At 36.4% G+C, this 11,891-nt stretch overlaps 1 protein-coding gene across 2 annotated transcripts in view; it reads right to left on the bottom strand.

Annotated features, from left to right (window-relative positions):
• Window positions 1-6,420, bottom strand: part of FNBP1L (formin binding protein 1-like) — an 89,369-nt gene extending 82,949 nt beyond the window's left edge. For both annotated transcript variants that reach the window (XM_006830952.1, XM_006830951.1), the window contains exon 1: window positions 6,311-6,420. The gene's annotated coding sequence lies outside the window, so the exon portion shown is untranslated. The remainder of the gene's footprint in view (window positions 1-6,310) is intronic.
• Window positions 6,421-11,891: the final 5,471 nt, after the last annotated feature.

Here is an 11,891-nt window from a genome sequence, read left to right on the forward strand (position 1 = left end):
TATTAACCAATGATGGCATATGGAAGGGGTTATAATTGTGGCAATGAAACAAGATGTGATTGATTGAGTGAAAAACTGGTGTTCGGCCATATATAACTCACTCAATTCACAATAAAATCTTTTTTTTAAAAAAGCTAAAATACACTAATGATAATAATAAGACTCCCAATCCAAACATATGAAGAAAAAAGTTAGATGACATTAAAGAAAGTGTCTCTAATTGCTATGCTGCTGAAGAAAATAGCTAGTAGAGCTAAGAAAAATGTTACATCAGAGGAAGCTAAAATAACAATACACTACAATTTGCAGTAGGAATGAGAATTGTATCAGTAAAAAATATTTATCTTAAATTTTAAAAAGAATACTTCCTGGTAGAATCTCCACTGAGTAGTATCCAATCTGTCTAGGCAGGGCTGATGAAATGAAATGTGGATAGGTCTCTTGTGATACAATAGTGAATAATTGTTATCAGGACTGATTGTGAGGTTTGGAAATGTAAAGGTAGACATTTTGTAGCAAGGAGGGAAGTGATTAACTTTCCAGTCTAGGAGCAGAGGACCCTGGGACCATCAATGGAGAAGAGCAGAGGGCGGGACCCTACCCAGAGAAGTAGTGACGCCAGAGATGAAGGAAGAGACGATGATGTGGAGAGATGGAGCAGTTGGGGACTTTAGACCCAGAGAAGAAGAGGGGCTGTGTGCTGACGACCGGGAGACAGGCTTGCAGGGTATACTCTTTGGTTGGTTGATGATGCATGGAGGGGACTGTAACCATGGCAATGAAACGATTATTACGGTAGGATGAATGTAAAACTAATGTTCCCCATGTAAACTATCACATAATTCAAAAACATTAAAAAAAAGAATACTTCCTAAATAAGTATTTTTTTTATAACTCTCAGAAGTATTCTTGATCTGTGAAAGCAAATGAAAATAAATAGAAATAGGGTGTTCTTTTTTTTTTTTACTGAATAAGCTACACATTTTCTTTTAAAAAGGGTTTTTTAAATGTTAACATTTTCCCCAGGTGTTCTATCTTCATGTAAAAATTTATAACTAGACCTAGATTTAGGAAATATACAATTTATTTTTTACCAAATGTCTATAGTTGCTACATTATATACATGTGTCTGTTGGAAAGAATATGCGTGATAAAGCTATTAGATCATTTATTATTGGCTGTGGAGTCTTGGTGTGGTGCAGGTGTAAACTACACAAGGAGAGGGGACTTTTGTTCGTCCTGCTCACTTCTTATTCCTAGCTCCTAAAACAATGCCTGGCATAAAAACAAGCACTTTTTGTTGTTGTTGTTGTTAAATTGGCATTAGTCTAACATTCATATAACACTTTTATGTGTTGGGCACTATTCTGAGTGATTTACCCATTATGACACTTGAAAAAAAAAGTTTCCCCCATAGAAACCCAACAAGTGATGGTGCCATTTTATAGATTAGTACACTGAGGCACAGAGAGGTTAAGAAGGATGTAGATGGCAAGGCCATGATTCAAATCTAGGGAGTCAGGCTGTATAGTCTGGACTGTTCATATTACACTAAGTTGTTTAACAGCATAGGGAGAATGAGTAATTCTCTACTGAGAATTTTTTTTGCCCTATCATTAATATCTTGTACCACAGAAATATACATCTTGGGGTATTTGAAGAATTCTGCTATAGACAATAATGTTGTTGCTGTTAAGTGCCATCAGGTCAGTTCTGAATCATAGCAACCCTATGTTGGACTTCCCAAGGAGTAGCTGGTGCATTTAAACCACTGGTCTTGTGGTTAGCAGTCCAGTGCTTATCCTACAGCACCACACCAGGACTCCAATATTATAGAATAAGAAGCAAAAATATAGTAGACCCTAAAAGTGGTATCTGTATACAAGTCTCTTATTCTAAATCTCTAATATTTTTTATCTATGTCACATGGTAGGATCAACACCAAACTCCTAACCACAGGTTGGTGGTTCAACCCTGCTCCTTGGAAACCCTATACAGGGTTGTTATGAGTCAGAACTGACTTGACGGCACTTAACAACAATTCTATAATTCTGGTTTTTCACTGGCTGAATAATTGTTTTGCCTATATTCTATAGAATTATGTTAACATTCTATAATAGTAGAATTATAGAATAAGAGTTAAAAAGTATTTAGTCAATAAATCATCTGATACAGGCTCCAGACACCCAGGAAGTCTGAGTAACTACTGGGTACTGACAGAAATAAAAAGGTTTCCACAGAATCTAATTCTATGAAGAAAGGGAACCTAAACCACAAAATCTGGGCAATAGCTCTTCCTGATTGTATCCAGATGTCACTTGTAGGGTCAACTACATTAAGCAATTGATCAAAAACTCAGCTGAGGCCAAAGCAGTCTGAGTTAAATAATGGGAGATCAAAGAATAAATGCAATCTCCACTTTCAGAAAGTCAGTACAAAAATGGATTCTTTCCTATTCTGCGACTAAATAGAGTGGTACAAATAGCAAGTTCTAATAAAGAAGCATGAGAAAGTAAAGAGTAAGCAGAGAGTAAATGCTGATTTTATTTGGAAGTATTTGAGACAGTTCACAGTAGAATAAAATCCTCACCACAAAGATGGATGTGACACAAACTCTAGTATGGGTAGAAAAAGTACTTCCATCAAGGGTACACAGCAAATGGTCAGACACCTTGATTTCTGAACTAAACTGTAACACAGATCATTCAATTCATTCATTCAACATGTATTCACTGAGCTCTAGAGGTATCAGCTATGTTGCCAGACTTGGCAGGGGTACAGATGTATACACAATACAGTCTCTGATCAAAAGCAGTTCAGAGAGATTTCTGCTCTAAGACAGAGTAGCTTGTAGGTTTCCTGTCTTCCAGTCTTATTTTTCTTCCAGTCTACTACACTGCCACATTTGAATCAAAAACCATATGGCGTGGGAAGAAATTACATAATTCTATATAACAATATCTCAGTGATAGAATGCATTATCATATCTATTTTTACTAAGACAAAAATGAAACTGTATGTTTCAATAGTACATAGGGTTTCTTTTATACTTGGAAATTCTCATTTCTGCCACACAAATAAAGCATAAATGTATTTTAAAAAACAACTGATATCATTTTTATGTCTTTGTGACGAAAAATTCTACCAAGTGATTTGATGTCACTACTTCAGCATTATCAAAATGGATATGATTCAACTGTGTATATTTTCTATTTATTTCCAATACTTGATTTAAAAAATTAATACAAAATAAAGTCACACGAAAACCATTGAAACACAGAAATATAAGAAAGAGAAGGAAGAAGAAAATAAATTGGGAGTATCAAAAACTAACTGATTCTCCCATGTAACTATCACTCAATTCATAATAAAAACTTAAAAAAAACACACACAACTAATTGAGAAATCTTAACCTTGTAGTATATGTAAAATGTTAGCGAACATAATCATTATTTAGAAGGGAAAAGGCTGTCTCACTATACTATGAAAGAAATTAGCCTGTTTAGCAGCAAAAACAGAAGGGAGTTAACCAAAATATTTTTTTCCATTAAAGAAGAGGAAATAAACAAGGCAAACCCATTCCCTTTGGACAAAATAAACAGCAGCTGACAATTCAATCATTTACTAAGTATTCACACAGCAGCAGCAATTCTCAATGTCTGTCCCAAATTTATAAAGGGCCCTGTGATACAGCAGGTTAAGCACTGGGCTGCTAACTGAAGGGTTAGTGGTTCGAACCCACCAGCTGCTCTGCAAGAGAAAGGTGAGGCAGTCTTAGAAACCATAGGGAGCAGTGCTACTCTGTCCTTGTAGTTTCTATGAGTTAGAAGCGACTCAATGGCAATAAATTTGAGTTTTTTGCCCCCAACGATTCCTTAGTCAAATATTCAACATTCTCTATTAATCTTCTTGGGAATTGCTGCAACTGAGAGTCACTGTTAGTGTTACGAAGGAAATGTGCCAAATTCACTTAAGTGTTCTGGGACAGGAATAAAGATGCAAGTAACTCATCTAAAGCATATGTACATAAATAAAATCAACTTTCTCATTGCAAAACTCTTTTTTTCTCATTATATAATTGCATGTTCTGGCCACCCTTGCTTCAAATGACCAAAAAAACAAACCCACTAGTATCAAGTCAATTCCGATTCACAGAGACCCAACAGTACAGAGAACTGCCCCATAGTTTCCAAAGCGCTCAATCTTTATAGAAGCACACTGCCATGTCATTCTCCAGCACAGCAGCTGGTGGGTTTGACTACCAACCTTTAAGCTACCAGTCAAGCACTTAACCACTGTGCCACCAGGGAGCCTTCTATTTCCATGCAGTGTTCAAATCCCCTTTTCTGAAAATACCGTAATTTTTCACATATAACACACCTATCTATGCATGTAACGGGCACACTTACAGCATAAGAAACTGCTGTGTGTATGGGGGTTTAAAAAAAAAATGTGTAATACATGAGTTATTTGTGTATAATTATAGTAAGTGAAAATTATAATGGTTATTACCAGTCACTAAAAAGACAGAAAGGCAAACAAGTATACCATTTGATGAATTGAGTACTATAACTGTAATAAAACTGGTGGTGGTGGTAGTATGCCGCAGAGTCAGTTCCGACTCATAGCGACCCTGTGTAGGGTTTCCAGGACTATAATTCTCTACGGGAGCAGAAAGCCTCATCTTTCTCCCATGGAACGGCTGGTAGTTTTGACCTTGAGGTTAGCAGCCCAACTCGTAACCACTAAGCTACCATAGCTCCTTAATAAAACTTTATTTATCCTAAAACCCTTCAAAAGCCAGAGTTGAGATAGGCAAACAGCCCAGACTGCTGAAGTCTCACTTTACAGATTACCAATTTTTACTTTATAATCTGTGATGAGATTCTCTTTTGAAATATATCTGCATAAGAACAAATGTTTTAAATTATAAAAGTAATACACAATCATACAAAAGACTTCACTAATTCAAAGTATATGTAGCAAAAAAATGTTAAGCTCCTTCTCTAACCCCTCCACCCTCAACCGCTGTCTCTGCTCCCCAGGGGCAACCACTGTTATTACCTTCCTAGACCTGTTCCTAAATATGCACAAACTTTGTAAATAACATACAGCTCAAGAAGAGCTTACTATACACTTACTATACACATTCGGTTCTGTAACTTGTTTTTACATTCATGAATCAAATATTGTTTAAGACTAAACATACTGTCACAGGCAGACCTGGTTTTTCAAAAATCATTTTCTACCTGACAGACACTTTTAGGCTGACAACTTTTTTCCTTGCAATGAACAGCTTTGTGCATAAACCTTTGCACACTTGTGTTTTCCTGCAAGAGTCTACAAATGAAGTTCTGGATTAAAGAATACATTTTAAATCTTGATGTTGTTATTGTTAAGTGCCATCGAGTTGGTTCTGACCCATAGCGTCCCTGTAGGGTTTCTGCAAAATCCTACCGCCTTTAAAATAACCTGGTTAACTCTTTTCTTAAAGATCCAGCTCCATTCTTCCTATTTCTATTCATTTTATTCTGTTGTAATACAGTGATACCTTTGGGCCCAGAAAAGTACATGACATTACTCATTCCTTAAATTGCACCTGCATTTTGTAATTTTTTAAGCTTTTCCTTTATTGTCCCTTTACACTGTTATCACTGTACTGCCTTCTTTTCTTCACTTCTATTGGTATTTGAAAACTAAAGAACTCAAAGTGCTAGAATCAGGATCAAATAAAAAATGAATAAGGAGTAAATAAGAGAAAGTTTTGACTGTTTAGACATGAATACATCTTTTGCCGCTATTTTAACTCCTCAGAAGCTGTTTAAATTTTTCTACATTCTTGAGGAGTATGGTAGAGATAAAATAAGGAGTCCTGGTGTGGAACTGTGGGTTAATGCACTGGAATGCAAGGTCAGTTTGAACTGCAAAGTTGTCTATTCAAACTCACCACCCACTCCCCTTAGACACCATATACAGGATCCCTATAAGTCAGAAATGGCTCAACAGCACTTGACAACAATTATTATTAATATACTAGTAAATTCCTGTTCATATTCTCATATGGAAAACACTTTGCTTTAAAAAGACCCGGGGGTGAGTAGGTACAGGCAAAAACTTTAGGAAATTAGAAGGAAAAAAAAAAAATTTTAATCCAGTAAACATCACAGAATTGAATCAATCATTAAAATAGACGTTACCTAATTCAATCAATGTGATCTCTAAAATACCATATTTATCTGTAAACTATCTAGTATTCAAGTGCTTAAACATATAATTTCATTTTTGAGAACTGAAAAATAATTTCACTTACCTCAACTGTTTTGCATAGTTCTGTTCAATTTCTATTCTTTCTTTAACAAATTTGGCATATCGTTCCAAGAAATCAATTCCCCATTGTGTGTGCTTATCTAAGCTGTCGAATTGATCCTAGAAAATGAAGATCAAAAATTCATTAAAAACAAAATTTATCCACAAATATGTCGATCAGTTTCTGATATTTATAGAAACATAATGATGTATAGGAGTCCTGGTGTGGTACTGTGGGCTAATGCGTCAGACTGCAAAGTCATTTGAACTGCAAGATTGGTGGTTCAAGCTCACCAGCTGCTCCTTAGAAACCCTATACAGGGTCGCTATAGGTTGACTTGACAGCACTTAACAATAACAATGATGTATAGGTCACTTACAATACATTATGTGAAATAGGATATCATGAGATTTGGACATTGTACAGAAACATATTAAATAAAACCTATGGGAGGAACCCACTTTCAATCTTCATTGTCACTGCTAGTGCTGCTGCCCACTGCCACTGGAGCTACTGGAAGAAACCAAAGGAATTGGCAGCAATTGTTGCAACAGTAGTGGACATAGAGCAAAAGGAAGTAAGCCGAGAGGGAGCAGAGAATGCCCTGTACTGCCCACTGCTCTGTCCACCTGCGCAGCAGGAGCAGCCCAGTTTCATAGACCCCACTGCCTAGCCTGCCCATCAAACAAAATGTGAATGTCCATGCCCGTCTAACAAAGTGTGAACAAAACTGCCTGCTAAAATTGAAACAAAAACAAACATCAAGTATATTGTGAAGCTTGGGTTGAAAAATGGTGAAATCCATGATGCTTTACAATAAGTTTATGGGACAATGCCCCCCCCCCCAAAATCAGCAATTTACAAACAGATAACTCTCAGGCAATTTTAAAGATGAAGCATGAGACCATCCATATCAAGCTGCAAGGAAAAAATTAATGTGCCTATGCCCTAAATGAAGAGGACCAATGATTAACAGTAGAAACAACAGCCACCAACACCATAGACATCTCATACACAGATTAAAATATTTTATTTTATTTGTATTCACTAGCAACGCTCATGGAAACAGCAGTCAAGAAATCTAATGACATATTGCATTGGACAAACCTGAGCTTTCAAGTGTTGAGGGGCAAAGATAGTAGTTTGAGGTCTAAGGTGCAATTGACCCAAGCCATGGTATTTTTCTGGATTCATAGATCAAAATTCCTGAAGTACTTTCTAACCAAAGGACCCCTGCTTTGGTTCCCAAATATTACACCCTTCAGAAATACTGCTCAGCAAAGGAGATGTTGCTTCTTTATTCTGTTGACAAAAGTTTGTGTAGTCTCTGCTTGCTAGTTACCTCTCTATGCTCTATGGAGGAACAACGTTAAGTTGTTCTTAGAAAAGGTCAGCAAATCTGAAACAGCCAGGAGATAAACATCAAGCCTATGTGGAACAAAGATTTTCATGGTCTTTCCCCATTTCACTTGAAAAGATTGCAAATAGTCTTAGCTACTATATTTTAAAGTTATTCTTTCTATAAAATTAATCACAATGAAAATAGGCTGAAACACTCTGTGAACTTTGGACCCAATAATCTTTGTGTGCCTATGTATGATGAAGTGAATAAATGTCACACATGGTTTTTTGTCTGTAACCTTATCCTAATTTCCTTTTTAAAATCCATGCAACATTCACACTTCATCAATGGTTAGTACATATGTTTGTTTTTTCATAAAACATTGTTATTCGTTAAAGAAGTCTCTTATTATTGAGAATATACTTTCAACACATCTTTAGTAGTTCACCAAAAAGTAGTTTTAAATATGTATCATTATTGGAACAGAATCCAGTAAACATTATAAGCTAGAAAATATTAGAAATATCTGCATTTAAATCAAGCTGTACATCAAACTTTCACACTGTGTAATTCTTCTAAAGACATTATTTATTTAAGGGTATTTTCTATATGCCTTGTAATAGCATTTGTTCAGATAATGTAATTTGTAACTATGTTGTTTTCTATTTATTACGTCACTAGTTTTATCATAAAATAAAGAACAAATGTAGCTGTCTTTCACCATTACACCTAAAATTTCAAGAGTCTTCTAAACATTACCAAATTTAGTGAAATTTGTCACAGTCTTGGTTGGTTAGCCCATGGCTTTAAACCAAAAAAATAAATACATAAACTTAACCCACTGCTGTTAAGTGGATTCTGACTCACAACGACCCTATAATAACAGAGCAGGACTCCTCCATAAGGTTTTCCAAGGCTGTAAATCTTCATGGAAGCAGACTTCCATATCTTTCTCCTGTGAAGCGGTTGGTGAGTTCAAACTGCTAACTTTTTGGTTGGCAGTTAAGTGCTTTAACCATTGTGCCAACAGGGGTCTTAGTGGCTTCAAACATCATTAAACGGAGACCCACTTTCAATTCCTGATGAGCACACCTCAGTAAAGCTATCGCTATCTGCCAATGGACAGTTGCATGCTGCTTGACAATGACCAGAATTCAACAAGACTAGGAATAATAGACCTAAATTGGCTACTTATGAAAATCAGTCAATGAAAACTTTTTTGGATTACAATAATCCAATCATACTGCACATGACGGGTCATCAGTAAGCAGTCAACTAGATGGCAGCTAATGACAATAGAAACTTGCAGTGGTATGATCGTTGGTATGAATGAATTTCTTTTTCATCTCTTGCTAATTATGATGGCTTCATTCATGGAGTCCTGAGTGGCGCTGTAGTAAAAGCACAAGACTGCTAACCACAAGGTCAGCAGTTCAAATCTACCAGCTGCTCCTCAGAAATCCTATACAGAGGTGCTATGAGTCAGAACCAACTCAACGGTATATAACAATAATATCATAATGCACAAAATACACTCAGGGGACAAGCTACGTTATATTAACAGTAACATATAAGTCCACATTTCAAATAGTTTTCTTGATAATGTGAGGGTGGGCGAAGATCCAGTACATATGATTTGCCATAGAGCCTTTGTTAAGTTTCTTCATATTTTTAATTAAAAAACAAAACAAGATTTGAAGCATATTAAGATGATAAGCATCAACACTGCTCCCAATATACAAAGGAGTTTCAAAAAGTTTATCTTTTAATTCCATTTTTCCACAAAATTTTTTGAAGCACCCTTATATATTATAGTTAGTCTGTGATCTATCTCATCATAGGAAACTATACCACTTGTGTATTTTTTAAGGGTTAACTTATTCAAAACAGACATCAAAAAAGTGATAATCTGTGAATCTGGTCATAACGTATAATATATACAATACGATGAAAAAAAAGAACTAAGTGATCGCTCAATAATTATGGAATCGTACTCTTCCCTCAAGAGTCTTCTTAAATTGTAATTGACCCTCTCAAACAAGACATTAGTGTCAATTTGTGTTTTAAATAATAATAAAGCATCTTTCCTGTGTTTTTAGATAACACATATAAATAAAACATCTAATCTCTTTCTACTTATCTTAATGGATCACTTGTTTGCCCTTCTTTGAGACCCCTGCTTTAAATGATGCATTATCCTTTGTCAGAACTCCTGGTGTGGCACTGTAGGATCAGCATTAAACTTCAAACCACAAAGTAAGCAGCTCAAACCCACCAGTCGCTCCACAGAAACCCTATACAGGGTCACTATGAGTCGGAACCAACTTGATGGCACTTAACATCCTTTATCAAGTCCTTCCAAGCCTACTGATACAGTCTTGCTGTTCTTTGTTATCTCTTCTAGTATACATGGATTCCAGTTTTCTGTTTAAGTAACAACCTTCTAAACTAAATTAAAACAATATTTTTACAAATTTACACGTATCTTTTTTGAGCTTTTCCAGGAATTTCAAAGAAAAAAAAATTAAATCATTTGAAAGGTTACACTCATGCTGTAATTCCACTGGACAAACACTTAAATAACCAAAAGTTATTTTTACACTAGGTCACCATAAAAATGTATAAAACTACAACCATTTTTTAAATTATCTTCAACAAAATTTTACTTGCATGTGATATTAATGATACTGTTCGGTATTTTACATATTCTGTTGGATCACCTTTCTTTGGAATGGGCACAAATACGGACAGCCAACTAAAATGTCTTAGCATAGATGAGTGAAGGCCTCCAAGTACTGCATCAGTTTGCTTAAGCAATTGAATTGATATTCAATCTGTCAATTCTTGGAGCCTTGTTTTTCAGTAACGTTTTCAGTGTAGCTTGTACTTCTTCCTTCAATACCACTGGTTCGGGACCATATGCTGCCTCCTGAAATGGTTGAATGCCAATCAATTCTTGTTGGTATAGTGGCTCTGTGTATTCTTTCCATCTTCTTTTGATGCTTCCTGCATCATTCAATTTTTTTCCCAAAGAATCCTTGAATACTGCAACCCAAAGCTTGAATTTTGTCTTCAGTTCTTTCAGCTTGAGAAATGCTGAGTGTGTTCTTCCCTGTTAGCTTTCTAACTCCAGGTCTTTGCACATTTCATTATGATACTTTGTCTTCTCTGATTACCCTTTGAAATTTTCTGTTCAACTCTTTCACTTCATCACTGCTTCCATCCATTTTAGCTACTCTGCATTCAAGAGCAAGTTTCAGAGTCTCTTCTGACAGTCACCTTGGTGTTTTGTTTCTTTCCTGTCTCTTTTTAATGACCTTTTGCTTTCTTCATGTATGACATTCTTGATGTCATCCCACAAGTCCACTGGTCTTCAATCATTAGTATTCAATGAGTCAAATCTGCTACTGAAAAGGTCTCTAAATTCACATGGGATATCACAGGGCAGTGGATTACTTCACATGACTCTTCTACCCATAGTCCTTGTAACTCCAACCAAACAACTTTTTCCTGGTTGATCTTCTGATGGGAGAAGATGCTGATAAGATGGATATGATTCAGTTGTGACTGTTAGCAGAATTCATTGATATTATTAACAGAGTTCACTGTAATCATAAAAACTTGGAACCCTAATAGGGTGTAAAGCCAGCCATCTAAGAAGCAGAGATGGAAGAGGATCTCACTAACATCAAAGGCAAAAGGCCAGGAGTAGAACATGTCTTTTGTACCCCTAGATCCCTGCACACTGAACTTTCTGGACCTAGAGACTGAAAGCTGTAGCACCAGAGGAGTGGCAGGGTAGCAGCTACCATAGAACCAAGAGCCAGAGCACTGGGCCTCTCAGCCCACAGAGCAAGTAAAGGTGAGTACCTGTGGATAACAGGAGGCTTGCTTGCAGAGTGAAGTGCTTCCAGGTATTTAATTGGAGCAACTAGGTTTGCTGATCCATGGGGCTAGGGCCAAGTGCCTTCAAACTGAGGATTATAATGGAGCTGTGTGCCCTGTAGGCATTTATCAGTAGCCTAAAAGCTCTGTAATATTGTTGGAGTAGGGCAGAGGCCAGTCCAGGGAGTGGAGGGTCAGAGAGAGGCTGCCCTGACTGGAAGAACTAGGCCTTGAACATTTCTGACCCTGAATTGTATCCTATTGACTTACCTAATAAACCTCATAACTCTGAGTTCTATGTGGCCACTGCAATGAATAATTGAGCACAGCTGAACAGAGAGGACTATGGGAGGAATG

Source organism: Chrysochloris asiatica, unplaced genomic scaffold (genome assembly GCF_000296735.1).
Source record: "Chrysochloris asiatica unplaced genomic scaffold, ChrAsi1.0 scaffold00002, whole genome shotgun sequence".
Taxonomy (NCBI): domain Eukaryota; kingdom Metazoa; phylum Chordata; class Mammalia; order Afrosoricida; family Chrysochloridae; genus Chrysochloris; species Chrysochloris asiatica.